Source organism: Sorex araneus, chromosome 10 (assembly GCF_027595985.1).
Source record: "Sorex araneus isolate mSorAra2 chromosome 10, mSorAra2.pri, whole genome shotgun sequence".
In the NCBI taxonomy this organism is placed as follows: domain Eukaryota; kingdom Metazoa; phylum Chordata; class Mammalia; order Eulipotyphla; family Soricidae; genus Sorex; species Sorex araneus.
Window position 1 is genome coordinate 63130810 of NC_073311.1, and position 14469 is coordinate 63145278.

A 14469-nucleotide genomic window follows, 5' to 3' on the forward strand; every position below is an offset into this window, starting at 1 on the left:
ACCCTGTCCTTTCAGCTTTCTCTCCTGCCCCTCAGTGAAAAGTGTTTTAACAAAATAAATTGTAACTATGACTTAGCAATGTTGTACTAAAGTTGAGAGATCCTCAGTAGAGCTACTTCTGATCACATGTTCACTTTTCGTTTGTTTGTTTCGGGGTCAGACCTGGCAGTGTTCAGGGCTTACTTCTGGTCTGTGCTCAGGAATCACTTCTGGAGGTGCCCAGTGTCCCCTTTGGGTGCTGGGGACCGAACCCAGGTCAACCACATGCAAAGCCCAGAGTGTTCACCTGTCACATGTCAAGATGAAGCAAGGTTCCAATGACGGCCACTTGCCAGCTACATCTCCCAGCCCTTTTGGTTTTGTTCGTTCAGCATCTCTTCCTGTCACTGTCACTATTATCCCATTGCTCATCAATTTGCTCGAGTGGGCACCAGTAACGTCTCCATTGTGAGACTTATTGTTACTGTCTTTGACATATTGAATACGCCACGGGGAGCTTGCCAGGCTCTGCCATGTGGGCGAGATACTCTCGGTAGCTTGCTGGGCTCTCCTAGAGGGGCGGAGGAATCGAACTCGGGTCGGCCACGTGCAAGGCAAATGCTCTACCGCTGTGCTATTGTTAGCTGGGCTTTAGAAAATAAGTAGAATGAGCAGAAATGCTTAAGGAAAGCCAATGAAGGAAACCAAGAAGGCCGTTTCAGAATCTATTAGGTCAATGCTTTCATTTTAAAGATGAAGAAATATAGGGAAGTGATTTGTCCAAGACAAACTCAAGTGGTGAGAAAGTTTTTCTAACCAGATACTAAAGAACCATAATCCTTAGTATTAATCCATATTGCTAAGGCTATTCAGTTTATAAATTAAAATTTAATTGCTCATGAGAAGTATTATACAAATGATATATGCTAAGGCTGACAAAATGCACTGAGGATAATAAACAGCATATTTTCTTATCTTTCCTGAATTAAGATGACTTTTTAAAAATTTCTATTTTTTGTTCTGTGGAAGAGACAGCCATTTAATCCATATCTATGAAGTTGCTTTCATAACCCCTCCATGGAATAATAGCACAGCACATAGAGACTTTTTCTAAAATACCAATTCAAATGATTGCTCTCTCCCAGACACTGAAGAAATAATTAAGGAAACACACTCATTCTTTGGGAACTCTTACTGATGACATGTAAGGCAAGAAAGATTACTCTGGTTGACTCTTCCCTTTGAGATGATCCAATTTTTAATAACCCTTGTTTCTAGTTATACAACCTTTTCCCTCTTTGCATTTTGACAATGATTCAACAGCTTGACACATCTGAGTCCACATATAAGTTTCAAAGCAACACTATTTTTTTTCTCACTAGAGAGCTAAAAGGAGAGTCATAAAGAGGATTTTTGTGTTCTAGACATTTTCAATGTTTCATTTACCTGTGGCATCAAGGTAAGGCTCAAAAAAAATCTTGAAACAACAATATATTGTATGCATTCACAAACACGAGTGAATTACTTTTACTTATTGTTGTAAAAAAAAAAATAAGGCTGAGAGTTGCCTTGTATGTGAGGCCCTGGGTTTGATCTATGGCACCAGAAAAAAAAAATAGAAGAAAAATAGGGAAATCTAGACAAAGTCGTTAGGAAGGGAAGATTCCTGTACATATGTAAAGATTCTCTTCCAAAAGGACAAATGAGCTAAACAAACCTGAATAACTGAAAAATACCTTTGCATATTTAAATTAGAAATGGCCTAAATACAAGACACCAAAGCTAAAGAGATCTGTTTAAAAATCATCTCAGGACACCCACATTCCCCACTGAAAGAAGGGAAATCTGCCAGTGCGGGTGGGGGAGGGACATTCAGTATCGATTATCTCTGCCATTTCAAGGTGAAGAATATACCGGATCTCAGTAAGCACACATTTCATATCTAATCTGACTTTGATCTCAATGAGGCACAATCATTTTTTTTTCTCCCATGAAAGTTTAATTTTTTGCTTGTATTGTAGAAGACTGCATAACACTGTTTTAAGAGATCCAAATAGGACTTGGCGTGCTGCACTGTTGGTAAGCATGTGTAGAGGCACATTCAATTTTTATGCACTGTGAAACTGCCTCTGAGAATACCCGCGTCCACTGTCCCCCCGCACGCTCCACCTAGGACTCCGGACTGTGGATTGCACCATCCTGTGTTTGAAGCTCTGCCTCTTTGCCCTTTGAATTCCAGATCCCTTTTGTTTCAAAACATTGTTTGCTGGGTTCTGCCTGATCCCTGTCTAGCTGCATCTCTCGCAGCTCTGCTGTATTGCTTAAACCATGCAGTGTGCCTGTGCGTGTGAGCACAAATATTTGATAAGCAAAACTGATTTTCTAAACTTTTTTTTTTTTTGCAGAGAAAGAGATGACATTGTATCTGGTGTCTTTATTCACATCTCCTTGTGATGGTTACATTTTAAAAAACATAATGGCCAGAGTAGCCCCAAAACCATCTTTAAAGGACAACTGTATGTGCTTGACAGTATAGAACCGAAGACTACCTTAGCTGAGGGGCTGTAATCATTAGCAGTGATATGCTTATTAACTTGCTGGTTTCATACATATGGCACCAACGTAAAACTCAACGAGAGAATTAAGCAAAATCAGCAAATGATCATTTTCTCTCTTTACCCCAAGCTGAGCAAGGCCCCTTTCCAAACAGCCTGGACTCTCTGGCTTTCTCCTAACTCCAAGGCCCACACTGCTGCCATATTACAGGGAACCGGAGAGGTGAGGTCATTTCATCACTCCTTGGGAAAAAAAAATGCAAAACGTCTGCTAAAATCTGACTTCATTTGATTTACTCTCCAAGACTGTTTTTTATTAAATATGTTTGACTGCTATCTCTAATTAAATGTAGAATTAATTTTGGCAAACTAACCACAGATGCAGTTTATGTTCAATTTTATCAGACAGATTTATTTATAAGCTGTCAACTTCTTGAAAGACTTCATTTTGGAGCAGTTTTAAATTGCTAACAGTAGCTGTAAATGGAGCTACTGTTCTCTGGAACAGTAAAGGAAAAGTATGCTATAAATGTCCATTCCATCTGTGAGGAATCATAAAACAATCACATTCCTTTATTTTTTTTTCCTCCTTAGGACCTTTATTAAATTAGTTCAACTCAATTAAAAATAACTTCAAAAACATTTCAGAGCCTTTTGTTTCATGGAATACTTGGAACTCTCTGCACGGAACGTCACCCTTTTAACTAATCCCTTTTAGTAAATGGAGGAGAATAGTGGTATTGTGACTTCACACAGCGCTTTCAAGGGTCTCTACTGTACCGAATTGAGGTCACGGCAAGACAATGCTCTACACCCAATAGCCATTCAAACATTCTTCACAACTCTATCAAACGTGTCTTTCTTTCTCTCACCCGCTTTCTCTCATGGCAAACCCAGAGGACAATGGAAAAAGCCCCCTGCACCATTTATGGCCACCATATTTGCACATGACAAACTCTTTTCTTCCTGGTTTGCCAACTCCCTGTGAAGAGAATGAACCCTGGGAGAGATTTTCCCACCATAACTGTTATTCAAACTTATTTCCTATTTAATTTTTCTGTTGTTGTTGTGAGATTTGCTCATGCATGGCATTTGAGAAACTTCACTTGCTATTTTGGGGGTATGTATAACAAAGCAGAGACTAAATGCAGAATTAAATATGTCACAGTATAGCCGGCATATGCATGGTGGCGCCTACTATCCGGTCGAAATCAGAGACAGGGCGGAAATGGGAGCACTGTTCTACCTTGTCATTGTCTGCCATGAGCCTGTGAGCAGTCTGCTGTTTGTCTGCGCCCCCCCCCCCCAACGTCTCGGCCCCGCAAGCACTGTCTAGTTTTCCTGGGGAGTTTTTATGGCTGCAGCCACAAACAAACAAAATCAATCGCTGTAAATTTTTCTTCCCAGGGCTGCTCCTTTTTGAAAGAAAAAAAAAAAAGTAATAACGTGTCCAGAGCATCCTTCTCCCAACAAATAAGACAGCATATTTGCAAGCTACATCGTCAAGTGTTTAGAATGAAGACTTGGATTTGAATGAAGAATGGGATGTGTGGAACAATGAATGAGATGTTATAGTCTGTGCAAGAAACCAGCACCCTTCTTGGAAATACCATCAAAACCAGAATGGAGGCATTTAGAGCCACAGAGAGACTTGGTTCCATGGGCTCCTATAGTTAATAAGAAGAGAAACAGAGAAGAAAATGCAGATGCCACATCTGAAATGTAGGAATAAAAAACTATTTAGCCCTTCTCCCCACCCCCTCACCCTTCAAATCCTTCTTTCTTTTTTTTCCAGTATAAGTCAGCTGTACTCTGAGATTCCTGTCAGGTGACCAGTCCTCTTACCACTAAAGCATTTTATAATTATATTCTTCCTACTTCTTTTAAACCAGATTATTAGCAGGATGACTCATTTTATTTGAGCTAACAAAGATATAATCATACACGTAGTGATAATAACAGCAGAAAACACATCAACTATTCTAGATAGATTCTGGTGACATCACTTTAAGAATATGGCTTTATCTCACCATATAGAACCAAATGTACATCATGGCTTAATTACTGAAATGGTATTATATTTGCAGTATACATACATGTGTATATATACATACATGTGCATATATACATATATGTGTATATATAAATATTATCTGCCATGAAAACAAACAAAAAAATTTTCTAATAATAAAATTACTCAGAATATCTCAAGTCCAGATCACTTATTTCATAACAAAATTTTCATTCGTTCTGTGTACTTTTAGATTAAAGCCCACAAAGAGAATTCAAAGTGCCCTTCTTGGTAGGTGGGAAAATATTAGTAGGAGCAAAGATTTGGATACTGTCCTGCAAATGATTAAACATTCAACATGCAGTCATCCATCATCTGCCTGGGGTTCAAAACTGTGCCCAGCACATGGGGCCCACACCAGGAATTCTGTGCTATTCCTTGGGTGTTTGCACCCTCTCAGGCACGGCGCTAGCCTCGGGAGAGCACTGCTGACCTGTCTTCATGCAGGCCATCAGCTGCAGGGATGAGGGAGACTGAGCAAGCATTTCCACGACTCCGTGCAAAGGGGCACAGCTACCCTGCAGGCAGGGTGGTCTTAGCTCCCAAGTGGGGAGAGAAAATCCTCAGGACTTTGGCAGGCAAGCTGAGCACAATGCAGGCGGGGGGGGGGGGGGGAGAGGGGACACGGGGACCCCAACGTGAAAAAAAGCAGCGAAGGAAGGACTTAAGTTTGGGGTGTGCGAAACGAGGAGTTTACAGGAAGGAAAGGAGATGGAGGGAAGAATGTGCGAATGCAAAAGAGGGAGGAGCACGGGGTGGGTCTTAAGGCAGAGGAGGGGGGTTATCAAGCCCAGCCCCAGGCCGAGGGGTGGTGAATGAATCTGAAGGGGAATGAGACGGTGTAGGAGGAGCAAAAGGCAGTTAACTGAAAGAGAATATTCTGGTCAGACGGACAGGCAGAGGCCAGAGAGAGAGAGACCCATCCAACATCCGGACGGGTCACCTTTAGAGTATAGTTCTGCACTGTTTTAGGTGGAAAACTTATACTTCCTATCAATTAGTGAGTCATGGAAGGGGCAAGCAGGAGACAACTACCCATTTTGGGCTGGAGTGATAGCACAGCGGGTAGGGCCTTTGCCTTGCACGTGGCCGACCCGGGTTCCATCCCTGGCATCCCATATGGTCCCCTGAGCACCACCAGGCACCAGGAGTAGTTCCTGAGTGCAGAGCCAGAAGTAACTCCTGTGCATTGCTGGGTGTGACCCAAAAAGCAAATAATAATAATAATAATAATAATAATAATAATAATAGAAGTACCCATTTGGCATGGGAAGTATATTGTATATAAAACACTCAAATTCAGTCACATACAAAAGATAGGAGATGCACATATTAATTTGGATCAACTATGAAATGCTCTGCACCCATTGTGGTGCAATGATAAAGTAGATGTAAAATACTGTTAGCCCCTCTCGGGAAGAGAGCCGTGAGCCCAGTTTTCGAGCTACACAGCAGAGGTGTAGAATGCTGGGCCGAATTCCTAGGACAGAGGTGCCTAGTCCAGTCCTAGGGCAGAGGTGTGGGCTAGACTGTAGTGATGGGAACCTCTGGGGTCTCCTGGAATAGGTGATCATCCTAGCAAGGAGGATCCCCGCTTGCCAGGCCACTGAAATGGGCACCGAAGGGAGGCAACTTTGTAGGGGGCTTCTGCTAGACCAGGTCAGGTCCTAAGAAGGAGGAGATTGCATTTGTGGAAGCTTCTCATGAGACCGCTGGTCGCTCATCCAGCAAGGGGTCCCTGAACATCCAGGCCGGACCAGAGAGTTGCCTGGGACCCTGAGCTGGGGGGTGTGGGAGCATTAGAAAAGCAACAGAGGAATTCTAAGGCCGCGTCAGGATTTTGATGAGAAGACAGTAAGCTAGCCAGTGGGCAGGAGGTAAGCGACAGCGGAGGGTGGCATAGCTGGAGGCCAGAAAGAGGAAGAAAACGGGGCTTTCTGCAGTCTGGGTAAGTGGGGGGATGTAGGGGCAAAAAAAATGGTTGTGTGAACCCGGCTTGCTCTTCATCATCCCGTGTTTTCCCCCGAGCACTATCTCGCTTGCTGGCCTCTGTTTCTTTCCTTGCCTATTTCCACTCTGGAAGCCTATGTTCTCCCTTGAACATTCGAACATGTACTTCTCTCTCTCCTCCTCACATCTTTCTAAATAAATTTCAATAAAAACTATTTTGCTCTCCCCTACCCAGCCCCGCGCCCAAATGGTTATCTGAACCGACTTCCCATAGATTCTGTGCCGCTGAATCACTAAAAGCCAAGGACGTGCTTCCTCCAGCTCCCTCAGCTGCCAAATAAATTGGGGTTCATAGCTAACGCTTCCAAGACCCAGTGACCTGAGTCTTTATTTTACACCTTCACTGCCCTCCTATTAAACCTATGTGTTCCATTTTGAATGTGGTTTTAGCTTAAAAATATTCCTCTACCTATTAGACTTTGGAAAGCATTATGTCAGAAGTTACACGACAAGCTGAAATAGGAACGCGGGGCACTTCAACTGTGGAAACACCCATTCATCCTGCAGGTGAAAGAACTCTGCAGTTAGTGTCCATAATGACCATGAATCTCACAGGGGCCCTCCTTGGGCCTTGGCCCTCATCATCCTGTGCCCTTCATTTTAACCCGTAACTCCCATGGAAATTCCAAAGGTGCCCACTGAGAACGGCGGCATTCTGGATAGTTTTATCCCATTATCATGCATTTCATCTTATTTATGATCAATGCCAAGCCTTACCTCTGACTCTCTTCTTGCTGAGGAGTTTTTCTAAATCATAACAATGGTACTAAATGGAGCTCATATATAATCACCCTTGGATCATTGCTCAAATTCATCTTTTAAGTACCTTGTGCAGGAAACGGTTTTTACATCACACCTTCATATAGTTATAAAGAAGAAAGACTAACTTCAAAACTCCCAAGACCACTTGAACATGAAGGTATAGGTTTGATTTTTTGTTTTTTTGTTTGTTTGTTTCTTTGGGGGCTACACCATAGTGCTCGGGGCTTATTCCTAACTCTGTGCACAAGGGCCCATCCTGGTGATAGTTCAAGGTGGAGCCACAGAATCTGGGTCAGGTTCATGAAAGGCGAGTGTTTGCGCCACTAAAGTGTCTCTCCTGGCCCCAGTGGTACATGATCTTAACTAGGATGTCACGAGCAGCCATTACCCTATCTTCTATCTTTGAGGGGATGATAAAGGCGCCGAAGCATCTAGGCTGAATTCCAGTCCTGTCTGGGCACCCAGAGGCTGCACAACTTCTACACAAGGGTTCCTGAGGCTCGTGGGGCCCTGGAATTCTAAACGTGGGCCTCTCCTCTCTGCACCCAAACATCCATTTTCACCCTGGCTCTGAGTTTGTTGTTGTTGTTGTTTTTTCTTTTTGGGTCACACCCAGTGATGCTCAGGGGTTACTCTTGGCTCTGCACTCAGGAATTACTCCTGGCGGTATTTGGGGGACCGTATGGGATGCCAGAGATTGAACCCAGGTCGGCCACACACAAGGAAAACACCCTACCCACTGTGTTATCGCTCTGGTCCCCATGGCCCTGAGTTTGGGGGTCTTCCTAAGCCGGGTCTACACAAGCGATCTCTACTGGTCACTGTGATTCACTGCAAGCACCTCAGTGGTTATCTCTGCATCAGGCTTCAACGTTCTCTTTAGGAAATTGAATGAGTAGCGGTAAGTATCACTGTGCTACCAGGAATTTAGTTTCCACGTCTACACAATTATACTTGATTCATTGTGAAAAACGCAAATGGGTGTCAAAGGGTATGGCTGGAAAAGCCCAGATGGGCACTAAATCCAACTGCTCCCTCAGGCACCTGCTTCCTGATAAATGTCAGGTGGATGCATCTAGAAAGACAGTTCATCAATGGTTCAAATGTGACATATTTTGGAGAAAGATTCTTCATCTTGAAATAGAAAAAAAAACCCTTGTCATTTACAGAAAAGAGAAACAACTATTCATCTTCCAATGCGCAGAGCCATTAGCTCCGAAATTATCCCCCTCTCTGACAGCCTTTCTGTGGAAAAAATCTCAGAACAACTTCAATCAACAAAAAACAAACAAACAAAAGAACAAACAAAAAACCCCAAAGGTGAGCTCAGTCATGTAATTATCCATGCAGACAAGCAAACACATGCTCAAAATTTAAAAGAAAAACTTTTCAAAGTACATTAAGATATTTTACTTGGTAGTAAAGTATTTCTTAAAGTATTAACTCAGACTCGATTAGCCAAATTAAAGCTTTTCCGTGTGGTGGTTGAGAGAGCCAGGAGTATTCAAAACAACATTTAAACCATTTACTCTAGTACTTACTGCTGACGTGCCCAAAGGAGCAGTGGACAAAACTATGAAGCTGTTCAAAGAGAGAAAACACTGTACTGTTTTTTTTTTCATTGTCAAAATAAACCCTGAGTTAATAAACTTCTGTTTGGAAATAACTTTAAGCCTCTGATGTACTGGGTAAAATGAATATATACAATGGGTCACATAGACGGTTACCCCTTTTTACCCTAGGACAGGACTTGAGAGGGCCAGAGAGACAGAGTAGGGATAAGGAACGAGCCGGGCAGAAGTCCATCTCAGGCTTGATCCCTATCGGTGCATATAAACCCCTGAGCACTGCCAGGACTGATCCCTGAGCATAGCCAGGTATGACCAAATATCAAAAAAAAAAAAAAAAAAAAAAGAAGAAGAAGAAAAGAAGTACTCCAGACACCACTGAGGATGGTGGCTAAATTCCTGTCGTACCTGTGGAAATACCCCAAGAACAGAAACCCTGTTTGCTCTTAAAACAGCTTAGCAGCAGTGCTGCGATTTGTGTGAATTGAGTCTCATTCCACTGTGAGCCACGGGTGGTACGCAGCAGTACAGTATCATCGTGCAAAATAAGTCATTACTGTCACAGACTTAGGTTACAGAATTTTTCTTACAGGATTGTAGAAGAGAGAGACAAAGGAAGAGAAGGGCTGATGTGCCCTCATCTCATTTCTGTAATTCCATTTCTCTCCCTGGAAATGGAGCGGCGAATCCTGGGAAGCCGAATCATCCCTAATGTCAGTCAAACTAAACTTTTCTTACTCCCCCTATGGATTTTGCTTGTTTATCAGAGCCAAGCCTGGTGGTGGTCAGGACCCCCTGCGCTTTCTGGGTACAAACTCCGGGCGTCAAAGGGCTAGGCATTTCCTCTAACACCAGGGACGATCTCCTGTGTCCCTTTTTTCCCTTTAGCCATTGGATAAAGATCCCCTAAATCTGGTGAGAATTGCTGGAGTCCACAAACCAGTCCCTGTCACACACAAACATACAACCGAATGGGCAAGGAGTGCAATGTTAGGGTCATTCTTTCCATAAAAATGTGTGTCCTAGTATGTTTCAAGAATGTGTCTAAATACATCAGAGGCATGATTCCAAGCTGGTTAAACAAAATGCCATACATATATCATATTTCAATATGCTTAGAGTGACCTCTTTTGTTATTGAGGCAATCACATGGTTGACTCACTACCAAGGGCCCCTTACATGTTCCTACATATTGGACACTTCCAGGAAGCTGGCAGCTGCATATTTAAAGAACTTCCGCACTTTCTCTCTAGACAGATGCTAGGTGCAAGATATTTATCTGTAGATATACACCTGTGATTATACATGTGTGTGCGCTTTCATGTACAGTAGTACATAAGTGCATCCTTTTATAACAGATTTTCATTATACTATTGCTAATGATCTAATTGTTACCAATATTTTCATTATAATTTCTAAGTGAAGTGTGTTATAAGACAAAAATCTGGATGCACAGACTTTCTGGGATGTTTTGCATCAATTGTAGCACTCAGACTGCACACAGGGTTAAGAATAACACGACTCGATGGACGTCCCTTATCTTTATTACTTATCTTATACTCATGTCTGTATATTTACTTTGCATGTTTATTAAAGTTCGTGGTTAAAACGAACAAGAAGCTTCAGGCCAATCTTGATGGTATCCAGGATGTAAAGGTCAATGTGGGGAGGGTACATTTATTTCTGTGCATTTTATTTCTGTCACTGTTTCTGTGCTTTTCATTTTAGTGGAGAGAATCCCTTGGAAAGGGACTGACAGGTGCAGTAACTTGAAGAGCAATAAACCCCAAATGGAGGTGTAATGTTTTAATACACTAATGGAGATATTTTACACCCTGTAAAAAAACTCACATGGCTCTTTCTTATTTGCTGATTCTTAAAAGATCCCCCCCACACACACACATATGAAATCTTACTTTCAAAATTTTGAAATGATTAGCATGTAACAGTGGACTCTTTGGGGCTAGAGGTCTTGTCCCATGGGAGAACACTTGACATGTGTATTTAAACCACTAGGTTTGATCCCTGGCAACACACACACACACACACACACACACACACACACACAAATCACTCTCACACTCACACATATACACAGAGTAGACTGCTCCAGGTGTCCACAGACTCTATGTTATTAAGCACTGTGCAAAAAGACAGGCATAGTATTTCCTTCCCCCACTAGGAGCGAATAGGTTTGTGTACTGAAGAGAAAGGATGGGGCCTGATAGTCTTTGCCTGTGAATGCCTACTACATCCTCAGAAACAGGCCAAGGAAGCTGGGAGTCCCTCTTAAATCCCCCAGTATAACTGTGAGCAACGTCAACATCTTTGTTCTTATATTTTACTTTTTTTTGGGGGGTCACACCTGGTGATGCATGGGGGTTACTCCTGGCTCTGCACTCAGGAATTACCCTTGGCGGTGCTCAGGGGACCATAAGGAATGCTGGGAATCGAACCCGGGTCAGCCGCGTGCAAGGAAAATGCCCTACCCACTGTGCTATCATTCCAGCCCTTTTCTTATATTTTAGAATATTGGAAAATGTAGCTAACACCTCCCACAAATTCCTTACAAAGTTAGTATTATTTTTATTCTTATTATTTTTATTGAAGTAGCATCGATTGCATTATAACATGTTTCATGTATGCATTATTGAAGAGCTATCTTTCCATTTTCCAGTCAGAAACCATAGGTCAAGGTTGTAACATAGCAGTAGAGCACTGGCCTTAAATGTGTGCGTATGGGGAGAGAGAGAGGCAGAGAGAGAGGTGGAGGGAGAGGGAGGGAAGGATGGAGGGAGAGAAAGAGAAAAAGAAAGAGGAAATATATATTTGTGACATCAATATAGAAATGAGGGATTATTATAGGAGAAGACAGTTCATTGTGAATCTGGCCTTCACGTAGTCCCTGTAATTATAAATTCTGAATGAAGGTCTTAGTAACAGTCTACTGTTGTTGTCCCACATATAATGCGGCAAATTTTCTTGTTTAAATTTTTGCTGCTCCACAGTTCACTCTCTGACACTGCATATGGTCCCCCCAAACACTGCCAGGAGAGGCATCTGAGCACACAGCCAGAACTGAGCCTTGAGAAGCACAGGTGTAAGCCAAAAAGCAAATAACTAAATGAATAAATATAAATAAATAAATAAATTTCTATTTTTTTTCTTTGGGTTTTTGGGCTACATCTAGCAGTGCCAGGGATCACTATTGGCCGTTTTCTTGGATCACTCCTGGTGGGTTCAGGAGACCAGGGGGGGAGCCGGGGATCAAACCCAGGTTGGCTGTACGCAAGGTAAATGCTTTACTCTCGCTGCACTATTTCTGCTCCTTATAAGTGCCCTCGTGAACTTTGCATAATCATTGAACTACCAACCCTTCCATGTGTGCTTGCCAAATCAGGGCAATGAAATGCAAATTGGCAAACAAAGGGAACACTGGGAAGATTTGCTTTCTTAAATGTAAGTGCATGATCTGATAGCCAAATAGTCATCATGCTATTCTGACGGAGTTATTAGATACTGAAGTTGATTTGAGCCTTCCTCCTATCTACTTGTCCTCTACTCCTGACATTTTGGAGTTTCTCTTTGAATATGGCATAGATAAAACATCAGTGTATGCCTGAAACCAGTCAGCCCCAAATTCGTTCATCTGAACACACCAAGGGAACACTATAGCATCCTATTTGGAATATTACCTCATTAGGCAGTACATTTTAATTAGAGACATCTATTTAAAAGAGGAAAACATTATTTTTCAAAGGGCCTTCTGATTCAGCTTTCCAAGTCTTGTTCCAGACGAAGGTTGTATCTTCTGGTTGGGAATCACGGCCATTTACTTAAGAATGGAACAAAATGCTTAATGATCAAGTTTATTTGCCTGCAATGTCACTAATAAAATTATTGATGATTCAGTAGGGTTTATTTAGATAATACCAACAATAGACTCGTGACTGTCAATGAAAAATACTAGTGTTCATTCAAAGGTCAGAAATCAGTAAAAATATCTGTATGTTTTCAGAGGGTGAAAATATTAATTGAATGGGAGTATAAAAGAAACTGAATGGGAGTATAAAAGAAATAGAATTTCATTGCTCATCCGTGATGCCTTAATTTAGTCTTTGCATTGTGCAAATGTCTCCATATATAAGAGAGAGCATCTTTTTTCTGCTTCCTCCTAAAAAACAAAGAACGATGACAACTCCCCTCCCCCGTTTTATATACAGTCACGAAAATCCATCTGCATTGCAGTCATCATTACAAATGATAACTTTGCCAGATCCAGTTCCATAAATTGATATATTGGAAGAACTGGCATGAATATTTTTGTGTCCTGCCATTCTAAAGAATATGTGTTAGATTGGTTTTATTTTTTACATGTGACTATTAGGATTTAATTTTTTTTTACTATATGTATCTTGGTCTTTATTTCATGCAAAGAAAAAATTAAACAAATAGAAAACTTTGAATTTTGTTCATTTATAGAGATGTCCTATGAGATATATTGTCATCTTTGATAAATGTGGGAAATTGAGGCACAGAAGTCCCCTCTAGGTGAGAACCAAACAGCAGATGACAAAGAGCGAGAGACTGGGACGGCGCCTCTGCCTTATGTGCTTTCCTCGCTGGTCTAAACAGCAGATTGCCCTAGATGCTCTAAGGAATTCTTTAGGAGCAGGCCTGCTTAAAGTGAGAGATGAATTCCGAAGCTAGGCACTCTCAGCTATTATATTCCTTCTTCATTTCTGGAAGGTGAATTGCCTTTACCAGTGCTTGGTGTAGAGCAAGACTTACAAGGTAGCTCGTAGGCTTCTGCAATTAGCACATAACCTCTGTTGCACAGAAAATGCAAACAAATAGGTCCGTTTTCCTTCCATGAGAGGAATGGATACATCGAGCTAAAGGTGGCACAGTTTCAGGGTAATGAACCAGTATGCCCCTAATAGACATTTATTGATTAAGTACTTTAGACAATTAACAGAATCATAATATGTAATTAAAAAATCCCTTGAATTTTCCCAAGAAAGAGTATTATCTTAGTCCTTTATGCACTTTTATTAAAAGACATTCTCAAATATTTCCTGCCACTTTTTATTTACCTAGATTTTTATGTCAAAGAAGACAGCTAATCAGTAGTTTGCACATGCCCTTTAAAACTAGTTACTCCGAAATCAGTGATAAAGTAACTGCTTAGTTCTCTTGGAAGGGGTAGCTGACTAATCCAAACAGAAGACACCTCACAGTCCCATTTCAAAAAAAAAAAAAAAAGAATTAGCAAGACCTCTTAGTTGCTCCTTAGGGGCCACTGGATGACTCAACTCAAAATCCCAGCAAAAATCTCCTGCCGGCCAGACGGTAAACAATATATTGTCTATCACTGGATGGTTCCTGTACAGAAACTTTTAAAAATAAGAAGAACCATTGTTAAGGAACATCCCATTTCAGTGAAGACAATATAGCAAAAATACTGATACAAGTCTGGACACGACGAAACCTCTGAATTCAAAATCCCTAAATCCACACTTCT